Below are 17,002 nucleotides of genomic sequence, written 5' to 3'. Positions count from 1 at the left end.
AAGAATATACAATGAAAAAAGGACACTCTCTTCAATAAATGGTATTGGGAAAACTGGACAGCCACATGCAAAAGAATGAAACTGGACCACTTTCTTTATAACATACACTAAAAGCTCAGAATGGATTAGAGACCTGAAACCATAAAACTCCTAAAAGAAAACATAAATGGCTAAGCTCCTTAACATTGGTCTTTTGGTTTTTTGGGTTATTTATTTATTTATTTATTTATTTGGCGGGGGGTAAGGAATCTAACACCAAAGGCAATGGCAACAAAAGTAAAAATTAACAAACAGGACTACAACAAAGTAAAGGCTTCTGCACAATGAAGAAAACCACCAATAAAAATTTAAAAAGCGGGACGCCTGGGTGGCGCAGTTGGTTAAACGACTGCCTCCGGCTCAGGGCGTGATCCTGGAGTCCCGGGATCGAGTCCCACATCAGGCTCCCAGCTCCATGGGGAGTCTGCTTCGCTCTCTGACCTTCTCCTCGCTCATTCTCTCTCTCACTGTCTCTCTCTCAAATAAAAAAAAAAAAAAAAAAAAAAAAAAATTTAAAAAGCAACTTACTGAATGGAAGAAAAGTTTTGCAAGTCATGTATTCAATGAGGGATTATTATCAAAATATACAAAAAACTTCTATAACTCAACAAAAAAGCCAATGCAATTTAAAAAAATGGGCAAATACAATGTTTATAGCAGCAATGGCCACGGTCGCCAAACTATGGAAAGAACCAAGATGCCCTTCAACAGATGAATGGATAAGGAAGATGTGGTCCATATGCACTACGGAGTATTATGCCTCCATCAGAAAGGATGAATACCCAACTTTTGTAGCAACATGGACGGGACTGGAAGAGATTATGCTGAGTGAAATAAGTCAAGCAGAGAGAGTCAATTATCATATGGTTTCACTTATTTGTGGAGCATAACAAATAGCATGGAGGACAAGGGGCGTTAGAGAGGAGAAGGGAATTTGGGTAAATTGGAAGGGGAGGTGAACCATGAGAGACTATGGACTCTGAAAAACAATCTGAGGGGTTTGAAGTGGCGGGGGGGTGGGAGGTTGGGGTACCAGGTGGTGGGTATTATAGAGGGCACGGCTTGCATGGAGCACTGGGTGTGGTGAAAAAATAATGAATACTGTTTTTCTGAAAATAAATAAATTGAAAAAAAAAAGGGCAAATGATCTGCATACACATTTTTCCAAAGAAGATACAAAGATGGCCAAAAGACACATGAAAAGACGCTCAACATCACTAATCGTCAGGGAATACAAATCTAAGTCACAATGAGCTATCATCTCACATCTGTCATATTGGCTAGTATCCAAAGGACAAGAAACAACAAGTGTTGGTAAGGATGTGGAGAAAAGTGAACCCATGTGCACTAGTGATAGGAATGCAAATTTGTGCAGTACTTATGGAAAACAGTATGGAGGTTACTCAAAAGGTTAAAAATTGAACTACCATATGATCCAGCAATTCCAGCACCTAAAGAAAATGAATTTGCTAATTTGAAAAGATATATAGACCCCTATATCACTGTAGGATTATTTACAATAGCCAAAACATGCAAAAAACCTAAGTGTTCTTCATTGGGTGAATGGATAAACACACACACACAAACACACACACACACACACAATGGAATATAGTCCTCATTTTAAAAAATGAAATCTTGACATTCGTGACAACATGGTGGACCTTGAAGGTATTATACTAAGTGAAATAAGTCAAAGATAATTACTATATGATTTCATTTATCTGTGGGATCTAATACATACATAGAGAACAACAGATTGGTGGCTGCCAGAGGGAAAAGGGCTAGGGTGGTGGACTAAAAGGGTGAAGAGATTCAAGAGGTATAAGCTTAGAGATCTAAAATAAGTCATGGGATTGTAATGCACACCATGGTGACTACAGGCAATAATGTACTGCAAAATTAAAAAGTAAGAAAGTAAAATCTTTAAAGTTCTTATCACAAGAAAGAAAATTGTAACTTTGGTGAGGATGGTAACTAGACTTACATTTGTAATATGTATATTACATATGTATATTTGCATATTACAAATGTATATGCATATTACAAAATATGCATATTACAAATGTATATTTGTATACATTTTGCAATGTATACAAATATTGAGTTATGTTGTACACCTGAAACTAATATGTTGTATATCAATTATACTTCAATAAAATTAAATCAATGCCAAATTTACTTATTATCTGTGACCCCTGGTTAGAATGTCAGCTCTGAGTAGGCAGTGACCTTTGTTCTGATATCACTTGCCACACAGTAGATGCTCAATAAATAGTTTTGAACAAATGAACTCTAAAGACCTTAGGCAAGTTTCCCTTCATTTGCCTAACTTCATTTGCCTTTCATGAGAGAGGGTTTTGTTGGGTTTTGTTTTGTTTTTAATAATTTATTTTATTTTATTTTGTTTATCTGAGAGAGAGAGAGACAGAGCACAAGCAGAGAGAGCTGCAGGAAGAGGGAGAAGCAGGATCCCTGCTAAGCAAGGAGCCCAATGCAGAATTTGATCCCAGGACCCTGGGATCATGACCTGAGCCAAAGGCAGATGCTTAACAAACTCAGACACCCAGGCATCCCCATGAGAGATGTTTTCTAAATTTCAATAATAAGTACATATAACTATTTGAGAGACCAATTCTACATGAAATTTCAAACATTTCCATTCTTATCTAAGTTTTAAAACATTCAAGTTTACTTCTACACAAATTCTAAGTATCTAGGAAAAACCTTTTACTCAAGTAATGTTTCTCACAACCCCGCAGATTTCTAAACATCTGGAATTGTGTAACTATCCAGATGTCTTGATAAAAACAGCAGCAGCTAAAAATCCCAGCAACTGACTCAAATGCTTCCATCCATCATAATCTGTAATTTTGTTTACATTTACTAGAATCACTAATAGGCAATGTAGGCTGCCAATGTTTCAGACCTCATCAGATGATGCTACCTAAAATTACAGAACTTTATACTATCAGAGAAAGCAGATAGCTTGATGTCTTTAAAGTTCAAAAGCAGTATGAATTCAAAATAAGCTTGAAGGTAGGTAACTGTAGACAGTCAATATTTTCAAGGTCCCATAGCTGGATGAGCCCAAATAAAATGTATAAAAAGGCAACTGTTGACTACTCCGTTTTTCCTAATCAAATGCAACATTACATGAATGCAATGAGATGAAAGAAATGTACAGCCTTTAAAGACACAGAAATAATGCTTTCAAAAGAGAAATATTTATGTTCCTGAAATACGTTCCATAATTATTTACTGAGTGTTTTTTCTTTTTTTGTTATGCATAAGGAATGAAAGCTATAACATTTCTAAAGAATGCTATTGTCTGCTCCCTTAAAAGTTAGAATTCTGTTAGATGAACTGAAACAAACTGTACGAAGCTTGTCAAAATTCCAGTTTTGAGTAGCATGAGGCCCAGGACCAGAGTGCCTGTTATGTTGCTGACTACATTTTACTACTACAATTTAAATGTTGGTGCTAGGCTTCTGAATCTGTTTCCCCCTTTCAGTGTGACCATTTGTTAGGTCCCATGAATTCCTGCATAGACGTGTTGAAAGTACACATTCCATGATGACTTCTGTATCGGTGCTGGGATAGCTCTGCTGTGCCCTTGGCATGGTATGATCGTAGAGACTGAACTTCCTCCAGCACCCTTCTGCATCAGGAAGGGACGGAGAGATAGTTCTTCCACCCCTAAATCATGCACTTATGGAGGTTCACTTTTTTGTTACATTCAACTGAGACTGTTGGTCAAGATTACAGAAAGCTCTGGCTATTTAAAGCACAAAGATCATTCTGTCTATCGCCTTGACTAGAGCGGAAGGTGGGAGTAAACAGAAACCACAATCAAGTATGTGTTTCTTTTTGCCTCCTTGCAAAGGGTGGTTCTAGTTTTCACCACCTAGAGTTAGAAGAGGTGCTGTGCTTTATCTGATCGGTTGTTTTCAATTTATAATTACACCCATTTCTTAGTTGCTTCTTACTGCAAAGTAAGAAGTAACCAGGTGGATTAAACTGGGACCTAGATTTATCTAAACACTCTGCATAAGCTGATTATTTCAAATAAAAATTACTTAAGAGACAGTTTGTGCAAGGACACTCAGACCCTCCTCTGTCGTCTTGAAAGCAGAAAATATAGCTTCTATGTGGAAGGTATCTCTCCCTGTTCCAGGAGGTAGAGATATATTTATTATAGAGATAGGGAATTTAGAGTTGAGAGGCTGCATAAACCACCCTGGTGACTTCTTACTAATCTACAACCTCAGCCCAAGTTCTGTTTGGGAGCTTTGGCTAGTAGGGAATTCTAACGTTTTCCTTGTCTTGTCAATTTCTCACTATTGTCTCTTTGCCCAAAAGTATAAAACCTGCCTGCCTTGCTCATCCTTTTAGGTCTCAATTTTATAATTGGGCCTTCATACACACATATAAAGGTATGGCTTTTTCTCCAGTTAATCTGTCTCATGTAAATTTAATTGTTAGTCCAGCTAGAAGAACCCTAGACAGAGGAGAATTTCTCCCTCCCCTTGAATACTCAGTGCTATAGGATGTCAGGGTAGTGGATCAGGGAACCAGATCCTTCCCTCTCTCCTCCCTCCAGCTTCCTCGGGCCCTCCTCGCTTGCCTCCTTCTCTGCCTGCCTTGCTTGTATTTGCCCTGACCACTACCCAACTTTCGATTTACTACCTAGCACTTGCTCATACTGGCTTAGTTTCTCAGCACCTGTCATGTGCTTCAGTGCCCAGTTCCTCTGTTACTTCTAGGAGGCCCAATAAACCACTTTGGTTCAATCAAGCCACATAATGGCCCTTCTGCAAATTAATAATTAGTTAATAAGCACATGGCCTGCTACAAACATGAATCTTTATTCAATAAAGGTAACAGCATCCGTAATGATAAAATGATGTCTGATATTTGCTATAGAGAATTTACTGCAGACAATTTCAATCCCAAATGATTTAATCATTGTCTTTCACCCTTTACCATGTCCTGGACTCCATAAACCTTTTTCAATTTTCCTCCATTAGACATTAATCATAACTGCCGTTTTGACAATGACTCTGAAAATTTGACAATGAATCTGACAATTTTCTGAAAAGCACAGATAAGTACTTATGACCACTTAAAGAAGTTTGGTATTTAATTTTAGCAGGTCTTGTCTTTATGCCTCCAAAATACAAGCTGTTCTGTCAGCAATGAAAATATCTAATAATCAGCCACAAAGGGATTAACAGACCCTATCAAGTTCCTACTTCATTTCATTCTTTGCTTTTTCCTTCTGTCTACTTAAATGTACCAGTAACTCCCTAATTAAAAATGCCCCAGGACTCTGCTAACTACTGGGGACAGGAGACCAAATAAGCCATAATCTGCACCCTCATGTAACTCATGATTTACACGAGAGAAGAGGTATGTGCAAATCCATGGGTATCTGGAATGCTCGCCTTCCCCCAGTTCCCGCATCCCCCTGCTAACTGCTCTGGTCTAGCGTAGGCTAAGCACTGGCACCATGCCCATGGCAGAGGCTGAAGAGAGGAGAGGAGCGCCTGGTGAGACATCCTGAGGGCGGCAGGGAGGGTCCTGGCTGAAGAAGAGATGGACAGAGAAGAGTAAGTTGATGCTTGCTCAGGTTCCTGGCTAATGTGACAAGGAAACAGTGCCTTTCATTTTAAGTAAGCATGCAAGGATACAGTTGCGTGTTCAGTTCCAGAAGCCTGTGGGAATGCTTGAATGAACAGTATGCCCTGATATTCATTAAGTTCATTCCTAAACACGCCATCTGCCTCATTTTTCAAACTCATTGTTAAATTTTCAAATGTATTCCCTTTGAAACCTTAAAAAAAAGTGTTTTTTGTTGCCTTTTAAGGGAGCAGGGTAGACCTATATGCCTGAGGCAGGGCCAACGGTACATAAGTTCTGACCCATTTTGTTGTTGTTGTTGTTTTTGGTCTCAGTAACTACGGGTTAAATCACTTAACCTTATTTATATGAGGATTAATTTCCTTAATTTTATTAATAGCAGTAACAATTATTAGTCAAGTGATGAGGCTAGAGAGATGAAACAAGAACAGTTATTGAGAGCCTGGGGAAAATTTGTGGGTATTTGTGGGTTCTTCAGGATTCCACAGGGTTCAAGCTGTCCACTCAAGAGCCCAGGTGAAAAGCCACAGCAAACTTCACAGCACATGCCACATACCCTAGGGCAGCCTCTCCCAAAGTGTGCTCTGGGAAACTCTACTCTGCCAACAGCATCTCTCATCCCCACCCCCCACCCCCTGCAACCCTCTTGTCCACTCCATCTCCCACTACCCCCATCACAAACAATGATTCTGTGTGAAATACTAGTGACCTGCTAAATTTTACAGCTTTACCTTGTATTTGCATGATACCACTGGGCATGTTAGAGGCTACAACAAGCCCTAAAGTAGAAAAACTTGTTTGACTTCGAACCCACTATATGTCCAGGAAAACCTGCCATCATAGATTTACAAGACAACATCCCACAGGGCTAATGTGTCTTGGAACATATTTTGGGAAAAGTGGCCCTAGGATCCTTCCTGCCTTCTGACAGCTATAGGCTTGGCTATTCCCCCCAACTTCCCCATCTCTGCTACTGGCATCTCTTTCTGACCTCACCCTCATTTTGGCTGCACTCATGACTAAAATTGAGCTGAAACTCTAAGCTGCCCTCCTCGGCTCTTGAGGTGATGCTGCTGCCCCCAGCTTTGTGGCTGCCCAATCCCACAACACAATGTGCTGACCAAAAAAGCATCACTAGCACCAGGCCCTGGATGTTTGAGTTCTGTAATCTAAAACTAGAGTTTTAGAGCCCAGGTGAGATCACAGTTCTCTAATTCTGCTAGTCCACTGTCTCTCCCCCAGTCTCCTCCCCTCACCTGGAAAATCTCACAGCCTAGCAGACTTGAAACTTAGCAAACACAGAAAAATCTCCAAAGGGACTTTTTCCCCTTCAAAGTGGCTATAAAATAGGATGTAAAGTATTACAATAATTAACCATGCAGAGAACAGCAATACATAGAATACTGTGGACAGTTTTACTTCATTGAGAAAAATATCCTAAGACCCCTGAGTATAAAAGCACATCACTCGCCTTTACTGCTGAGTCACAAACAGATCCAACTGCTCCTTTGCTGTGACCTCCCTGGGGTTTAAATCCCAAGATCAGGCAAAACAATGCATTTGATAGGAAGATTGACTTCTTCCTGAAGACTTATAACCCAAAATTCCAACAGGGAATTAGAATAGGCTTATGCTCCCTGAAAAAAACTAGTATTCAAAATGGCCTTTTCTCAAATGATTTGTTCTCTAGACAGGAAGCAGCATTTGGATAAACGCAGTACAATGCATAGCTTCAGACAGGGATACATTGATGCCAAGATACATATCCTTCAGCAACATACACGGGTTGTTTCCCTAAATATCACAAAAATATTAACAATCGTAACTTGGGATTTCCTCATGCTTTAAAACTTACACAGTATACAACAGATACTGTTAACCGCAGTAGTAAAAAAAAAAAACATAACATTGTTTATTGTTTATTCTGAGCCAAGTATGCAGAATGTGAGGCACTTTATATGCATCATTTCATTAATTCCTCTCAATCTAATGAGATAAAGGCAGGCAGGCACTGTTGTGTCATTTATGAAGGTGGTAAATGGAGGCAGTGATAAATGGAGGTGGTGGTGGTTAAGTGACTAGGCTAATGTGAGAGGTCACATCCACACACAGTTTGTAAACACTCTGGATAAGGACTCTAGTACATAATTCTTTGGCTTTCACTTAGAAGATCATCAAGTGATTGCATCTGTTATATTCCAGCCACTTGCCTTGATCCTGTGCCTCCATTTCAGTCAACGCTAGGTAGCCAGGAGGTTCAAGAAATCCCACTTAAGGGGCGCCTGGGTGGCTCAGTAGGTTAAAGCCTCTGCCTTCGGCTCAGGTCATGATGGAGCCCTGAATTGGGCTCTCTGCTCAGCAGGGAGCCTGCTTCCTCCTCTCTCTCTGCCTGCCTCTCTGCCTACTTGTGATCTCTGTCTGTGTCAAATAAATAAATAAAATCTTTAAAAAAAAATGTGTATTTTGATTTGGGGTAACTAAACAGATCAAGACAGAGTTCCAGACTTCTCTGCCTCTAACCTGCTTTGACCTTCTTCTCACTTGGCCTTTAATTTTTGAGATTTCTCATCTTCTACTGAGGCCAAGAAGGCCACACCATTATATACTTTTACACATTTTCTTTGAGTACCAGTGGGCATATCTCTCAGGTTCCCTCCATGACAGTGCAGTCCTAGTCAGCTTGGGGGTGCTCTGTGGTTCCTGCTACAGTCGACTCAGACTCTACAAGGAGAGGCTAGGAAAGAGCTCATGAAGCACTTTCCCATAGATCTCACCACTGTCGATCTTCAGCATGGACAGAAGCATGTAGGACAGAGATCTCCATGTTCTAGTAAGGTTGGTAAATAGTGGTAAAGCCAAGAGTCACACCAGGGCTTTAAATTTCCAGCACAACTAGGGTCAGGCCCGTTTGTATTTTGTACTGCAAATGGACTCATGATCTGAAGTGCGAGTTCCAGTATTTGCTCTGTTTTGCCAAAGTCTCCACTCACCACATACAAGCATGATAGAGATCTTAAATCCAAATGAATTGAAATATTGTTCTGAGAAACTAAACATACTCTTTAATCACTAACAACACCCTAGTTATTACAAAACCAAGTTTAAGAAATACTTTTTAAGAGTATTATGCTAAGCAAAATAAGTTAGAGAAAGACAAATACCATGATTTCACTCATATGTGCAATTTAAGAAACAAAACTAATAAACATGGGGGAAGGGAAGGAAAAATAAAAACACAGAAGGAGGCCAACCATAAGAGCCTCTTAACTACAGGAAACAAACTGACGGTTGCTGGAGGGGAGGGGGGGGATGGGCTAAATGGGTGAAGGGCAATGAGGAGGGCACTGGATATAATGAACACTGGGTGTTACATGCAAGTGATGAATCACTAAATTCTACCCTGAACTAATAATACACTATGTTAACTAACGTGAATTTAAATTTTTAAAAAAGAAAAGAATGCCTTTTTAGAAATAAAGTCTTAGAATCTGCTCTAAGAAATTAGGATAATAAATGTCCTCAGAGCAAATCAGATCCCTATTCACTTGGAGAATTCTACCAAACCCAGCAATTACAGCCTGCCACAGACTTCAAAGAACAGAAGTGCATTTCTTCTCCATAGCTGGCATATGTGCCAACTTCTTCCCTGACTGGAAGCCTGGTTACACAGGTTGGTTGAACATAATAGAAAAAAGTTTAAAAGTTGCATGTATACATTAATTCAGTAAGTGTGTACTTAGCACCTTGCAAGAGAGGGCATCGAAACAGGATCAATGAGTGCCAGTGGAGTGATCAGTGTTTAGGGTCACCAGGATTCTCACCCTGCTCTCAACTAAGAAGTTTAAAATGCCCCTGAATCAGGGGGCTACAAGCTACAGCCCACAGGTCCCTCAGTGGGAAAATTAAAATAAACCTGAACTCAAGGTCTGCAATCCACAGCTCACAGAGCAAATCTGGTCCATCACTTATTTTTGTCAATAAAATTTTTCTGAAATATAGCCACACTCATTCTTTTACATACTGTGTGTGATGCCTTTTCACTAAATTGGCAGAAATGAGTAGCTGTGACAGAAACCCTGTGTTCTGCAAAGCCTAAAATACATATGATCTGGCCCTTTGCAGAAAAGGTTTCCAGACCTTGATCTAAATACTCAAGTCAACAAACTATGGATTAGTGGTGTAAGTGCTATATGATCACACTATTATTCGTATACACTGTGTTACGTTAGCACTATAATTTTCCAGAACCACTCTTGGTTCTGTCCCCAGCTAGCCATGTGACCTCTTTGAGTAAAAACTTCTAGGTTTCAGGAAACTCATTAATGGCATCATGGCACAATTGATCTAACATAGTTCACCTAGCACATCTGGGCTTACAGATGACTTTGGGGTAACCTAATAGTGCTACAGGGTATGATCTTGACTTTCTCATTGATCTAAATCCCACATGCTTACTATGTTATTAATTCAGTTGCCTTCCTAGTATTTTTAGTAAAAATTATCTTCTCCAGTTATCTACAGCATGTTGAACTAATAAATCAATAGGTCATGCTCTTGGTCAATCGTGCTCACCCATGAATCACCTTTGGAGCTTTAAAAAATAAAACCTGCGATACCTGCACTGCATCCCAAGTCAATGAAATCATTGGGAGGGATGCCAGGTATCTATGTTTTATTTTTGTATTTTTTAAAGATTTTGTTTATTTGAGAGCGAGTGAGAGCAAGTGCAGGGGAGGGGCAGAGGGAGAGAAGACTCCCCGCTGGGCAGGGAGCCTCACTTGGGGCTTGATCCCAGGACTCTGGGATCAAGACCCAAGCTGAAGGCAGACACTCAATCAAGTGAGCCACCAGGTGTCCCAAGGTATCTGTTTTGAAGTGATTGCAAGGCATAGTCAAGGTTGAGATCCACTGTTTCTGATATCATAACAGGCAGAGATCAAATTAGTATTTTCACTGGAAGCTGTATGAAATGAATTTTTTAAATTTTTTAGGTTCACAGCATCAACTGGCTATTTTTTAAAAATTTATTTATTTTCAGAAAAACAGTATTCATTATTTTTTCACCACACTCAGTGTTTCTATTTTTCTGTCTGATTTATTTCACTTAGCATAATGCTCTCCAGATTCATTCATATTGTCTCAAATGGCAGGATTTTCTTCTATTTATGGCTGAATAATATTCCAATGTACATGCTAATAGATATTTGGGATGTTCCCACATCTTGGCTATATAAATAACACTGCAATAATCAGGGGGTGTCAAGTTAGGTTGCTTATTTGAGATCTTTTTTTTTTCCTTCCAATTTATTTATTTTCAGAAAAACATTATTCATTATTTTTTCATCACCCAGTGCTCCATGCAATCCGTGCCCTCTATAATACCCACCACCTAGTACCCCAACCTCCCATCCCCCCACCACTTCCAACCCCTCAGATTGTTTTTCAGAGTCCATAGTCTCTCATGGTTCACCTCCCCTTCCAATTTACCCCAACTCCCTTCTCCTCTCTAATACCCCTTGTCCTCCATGCTATTTGTTATGCTCCACAAATAAGTAAAACCATATGATAATTGACTCTCTCTGCTTGACTTATTTCACTCAGCATAATCTCTTCCAGTCCCGTCCATGTTGCTACAAAAGTTGGGTATTCATCCTTTCTGATGGAGGCATAATACTCCATAGTGTATATGGACCACATTTTCCTTATCCATTCATCCGTTGAAGGGCATCTTGGTTCTTTCCATAGTTTGGCGACCGTGGCCATTGCTGCTATAAACTGGCTATTTAAGGTAAACCCAAAATTTAATCTCAAGAATGAGGCCCTCTTTGCTATATGGTAGATAAAGTAAATTATCTGATTTTAGAATCTACTACTGAGGGGCACCTCGGTGACACAGTCAGTTGAGCATCTGACTCTTGGTTTCAGCCTGGGTGGTGATCTCGGGGTCATGGGATCGAGCCCCATGATGGGCTCTGTGCTCAGCATGGAGTCTCCTTGAGATTCTCTCTCCCTCTTCCCCCTTCCCAATCTGTGTGCATGCACATGCTCTCTCTAAAATACCACAAAACGCCAAAAATCTAGACATCCTCTGTATATTTGAACAGGTATCAATTAGAAGCTTGAGAATTCAAAAGAGGGAGATTATTCTGGCCAAGTATGGAAAGCCCTGCTATGAAAGGAGACTTCTGAAACAATAAAATTAAAAAATTTTATTGACTTCAAAAACTCTGAAAGAAATAAAAACAGATGTAAGAAAAGAACTTGAAGGGCAAAATAAAGTTGTTTTTTTCTAAGAGCTATAGCCAACTCATTTATTCAAGATGTCTGGTTTATAAATTAACCAGAATCTTGGCTTTTCCTCTTCCTTCTACCCACTGCCAAACTATTTTCCATTTATTCACAATAAATTTATCTGAAGATCCAGGAAGAAGAAAATCAAACTGGCCAGTGTTGCATAAGGTTTGACAAGGATGTTGCTAAGACCAAGCAGAATTGTTAATTATCTTCATCATAAGCAACCAAAAACTGACTACTGTTTCTCTTCACACACACACAAAATCATTTTCATAACCAAATCCTTCTTGACTTTGCTTATTTTAATTCTGTACCTGCTTTTCTGAACTTGATTTCTCTAAACCCGATTTCCAGCAGCTAAAACCTTCCAGACTAACACTCTTTATTAACTAGTGTCTGTAAGCTTCTGCCTACTTCACATTGCTTCCTTAAAATTACTGGCAAACTTCTACTTCTCAGCCCACTGTCTTCTTACACTTCGTTATGCGGTTATTGACACTGTTCATTCAGTTTTCAAACCTAAATTTAGCTTCACAGCAATCATGGGTAAAAATGAACTCTAGCAGGGCACCTGGGTGGCTAATTGGTTAAGTGTCTGCCTTTAGTTCAGTTTATGGTCCCAGGTCTTGGGGCTGAGACCTGCGTCGGGCTCTCTGCTCTGTGAGGAGTCTGCTTCTCTTTCTCCCTTCCCTTTCTCCCTGCTTGTGCTCTTTCTCTCTCTCTCTCAAATAAATAAATAAAATCTTTAAAAAAAAAAAAAAAAACCAACCCCTACAAAATAGGAAAAACTCCTCAGGGCCAGCAAGTCCTTCATCCTGAAAGTTACTTGTTTAAACACACTAACAATCACTATAGTCCAGGACACCAGCCAGACCTGCTGTGGGAAGCAAGGCTAATATTTATCTGGGAAGGGCATTTTTTTCCTAAGAGAAAAGAGGGTAGATTAGTAAAAGGCCAAAGTTTTGACGTGATTATTTACTTTTGTGACTATGAGAAAGTTACTTACCTTTATAAATGAGAGAAATTTTTACTGCTGTATATCATTGATTGGCTATGGGTCACAGGTAGGTAGTACGCAGACCTCAACACTTCTATTTGAAGAGTGGCAATTTTTAAAAACTCTGACAAGGTAGGTGGCTTTCCACAAAAAGGTTTGGAGACAGTCTTTAATCTATCCCACCCCACCTTTTTTTTTTTTTTTTACTACCCTTTCTTTTAACCCAAACATTAATATAAATCCCATTTTACTAAATATGTAATATTTAACACCTTAACAAGTTAGATTTTGCTTTCCCTGCTATGTAATCAGACCAGCAGGCCTCGCGGCCTTGTATTTTTCCCTGGCTGGGTTCTAGAGCAGAGCACAATAGCATTGTGTGTTCAGCTTCTAACAGTGTAGGGGATTGTTTCAGTCATGAAAACTTAAAAAGCAAATATTCCATCTAGTTTTTCTATTATTTCTGCCCCCCCCAACCCCGGCTGACAGAGGAAGGAAGAAAAGTAAGCCAATTTACCATATATAACCACTTTTCTAGTTCTGAATTTTAAAATTGCATTATATGTGTCATGTTTAGCTAAGTCTAAGAGGATTGTTCCTACAAAGACCAAATTTATTTTATTCATTCCATGGTATAACCAATCTTGTTCCTCCCCTAGCTTAAAATCCTTTAACAGAATTGCAAGAGCCATGGAAAAAACTCTAATTTGCATAAAAGGCTCTTCAACATCAGACATCTTAGCATTAGACATTTACCCACAAAGGTTTCATGTCTATCTACTCACAGCCATACACAACCCAGCACTCTACCTTCAATAACATAATTATATTCTTTTCCTAGGTCTCTGTATTTTTTGCCTATGTTGGTTCCCTTAGCTTGAAAGTCTTTTATCATATTACTCTAGTTCCAATGTTACTTTTTTGAGGAAATTTCCTTTAATCAGTCATTGTTCCTCCTTTTCTGTTCTCCAAACACATATTTTGTATCTATATTATTACATTTGTCAGGCATAGTCACTGCTTTTATCTGTGTCTGGGTAGAGACATACTTAAACTTCCTTGAAGGCAGAAATAGTGGAAGGTTTTTAGAACTGGGTCTAGTGAGGGGCGCCTGGGTGGCTCAGTCAGGTTAGCATCTGCCTTCAGCTCAGGTCTGGGACCCTGGAATCCCACGGTCCTGGGATAGAGCCCCCCATTGGGCTCCCTGCTCAGTGGGGAGCCTGCTTCTCCCTCTCTCTCTGTCTGCTTCTCCCTCTGCTTGTGCTCTCTCACTCTGTCAAATAAATAAGATAAAATCTTAAAAAAAAAAAAAAAAAAAGAATTGGGTCTAGTGAATACATTAGTTCCCTGCCCCACCCCCAACCTTATCCACAGAGGATGTTAAGACCTTAGGTGGATGCCTAAAACTGCAAATGGTACTGAAGTCTATATTTACTCTTTTTCCTATACATACATACCTATGATTAGGTTTATTTGATACATTAGGCACAGATAAGCGATTAGCAATAATAAGATAAAACAATTATAACATACTATGCTAAGTTATGTGACTGTGCTTGCTCTGTCTCTCAAAGTATATTATTGCTCCATATTCACCCTTCTTGTGATGATGTGGAATGATAAAACGTCTGCATGATAAGCTGATGGGAGGTGAATGACACAGTTATTGTGACATACTGTTAGGCTACTACTGACCTTCTGACGACACATCAAAAGAAGGATCATCTGCTTGTGAAACCCTGGGTGAAGGGGAACTACTGTACAGTTATATTCCCTATCCCTAATCATGTCTCCTTAACATTGTCCTGTATCTAAATAAGTTAGTGAATTTTAGAATAAAGGAGTACAAAAAATATCTTCTTTGCTACTCATTTCATTCTGTATTTTGCTATTTTCCATTCTGAATTAGCAACACTGACGGAAGTTAATCAAGAAAAAAAAATTTGTTGGGCAATGTTAAAAGAGAAAAACTGGTGATATTCTTTATAAATAGGTAACTTCACCAGTTCAATAGTCATTAGGGGGTTTATATTTGCAAAGTCACAAAAATAATTATTTTTAAGTATATAAAGTCAAGCTTTATATACTTTTCATTATATTCAAAATAGATTTCATACTTCCCAGTAATGTGACCCAGCAACATATCATTGTTACTACTCTGAGAAATATATTATCGCATAGCAAATAATAGTTCACAGAATTTAACTCCTGGTTCTAAATTTTTAAATGCTGGTCAATTTCCAATTATCCAGATGAATTTTGAAAGAAACTGGATGAAGGATAAACCCATAAATAATTCTCACACTTTAATCCATGAATTGGCTTTCTATCCCCTTTAAATCAAGCTTTACAAGAACTTATTAAGAGGAAACATTTCTAGATGGTTACATTTTATTTTATCTTCATTCTTTTCTTATTTTCCTCCTATGGGACAATTTCAAAGTTAAATGCCTTAAATGCAGGAAGAAAAAAACAAGGTGTGTTTGTTTATTTATTTATTTATTTTAATGAATGGTATTCTAGTGTCTAAGGAGACCTGGGAAAGTTTAAATCTTACTCTTGGATCACAGTGTAAGTTACATATATTTTGGATGACTACGAAATGAAGCCCATATTATCATCCTTGCAAAGATTAAATAATACTTCCTACTGAGTGCTCCTCATATTATTTTTCACTTTTCAGTTTCCATATGAGTTTGCCTGTAAGTACAGGTTTTGTAAAGGAAAATTTCTTCAGTCGCTAAAAGGAGATAAAACTTCTACAAAATAACATGTACACTAAATATGCATGCAAAAAATGTTTTCTTAGACAACATAACAGCAACAAAATAAACCACTGGTGGGGACAGGAAGTGCTCTATTACTGTCCTTTCAGTTTAAAAACCTTAAAAGAAGCTTCTTAAGCCTACATTTCAGGTCACTCGCTATAGGGAGATGTCCTTCGGAGCAGAAAATTCTAGTAGTTCTCTCTCCATTTAAGAGTTGCCTTCCAGGAGGGAATATCAAGTCCCTCTAATTATCCCTAACTATTTGACAATGGAATGAGAAGGGACAGAAGCTATTTCAAGCACAGAGGGAACATCAGTCTCGAAGAAAGAAAATACTTCCCTATTGTCACTTTAAAAAATATTTTCATATTTGGAATATGCTGGTAAACCACGAAGAGAGGACACAAACTCTGAACTTACTTAAGCAAGAAGAGTAGAACCCCCACAAAGGAGTGAAGGCTTCCACCCAGATGATGGAGGGACCAGGGGCAGGCACCGACTGGGCTCCTTCCTCTCTAGACTACGGGAGCCTGGGAGCAGAGCCAGCCAAGGCTGTGCAGCTCCAGAAAGGAGCCTCAGCTTCCCTGCTGCAGTGCTACAACCAACCCCGCCCTCGGGCTTCCACCCGCAGGGCAAACCCCACGGAGTGAGCCTGCCCGCAAGAAGTAAGGAGTGACGTCAGAGGGAAGAGAATCCTGGTAGCTATGCAGGCCAGCCGCTGTAAGGTGCAGCCCACCTGGCTCAGCAATGGATGTATTCTTTAGGAGGAATTCTGTCCATGCAGAAACAAAGGGAATATTAGCTGCACAAAATGAACCCATTTTAGTCTTAAAAAATATTTTTAGCAGAAATTTCCTATCACATGATTATATTTCTACCACACAGTAGAATTTCATTTTTCTTTGAATAATTTCCCATATATATGCTCTCTAGAATACTGGAAGAAACAACAGAGGCTCAATACCACTAACAATTTAAAAATACCCCATGCCTATCTCTACAATGTTATCTAAAATGAAAAACCCAGAACACTCAGTCCCCTGAACTTTACCAAAACGAGCAGAGTGGGGTGGTGGTGGCGGGTGGGAGGGGGGTTGTTTGACCACAGTGCTGCTCCATGCAATAGCTCTAGGAAAGGATCAGTGGTAAACATCTGTGAGCTTTGTTCACACCAGAAACAGAAGAAAAAAGAAAAAATTCTTGCTTTCCTTCTCTGCATTCCTCTCCTTACTGACTCAATTTTCAAACTGTTCTAACGTTA

General features: G+C 39.2%; 1 protein-coding gene across 6 annotated transcripts in view; it reads right to left on the bottom strand.

Moving 5' to 3' along the window:
* The window catches only part of FGD4 (FYVE, RhoGEF and PH domain containing 4), a 202,084-nt gene that overhangs the window by 77,276 nt on the left and 107,806 nt on the right, over nucleotides 1-17,002 (bottom strand). The window lies entirely within an intron of this gene.

This window comes from Neovison vison, chromosome 12, assembly GCF_020171115.1.
Source record: "Neovison vison isolate M4711 chromosome 12, ASM_NN_V1, whole genome shotgun sequence".
Taxonomy (NCBI): Eukaryota; Metazoa; Chordata; class Mammalia; order Carnivora; family Mustelidae; genus Neogale; species Neogale vison.
Note: the sequence above shows the minus strand (reverse complement) of the source record. Positions and strands in the feature narration are given on the sequence as shown.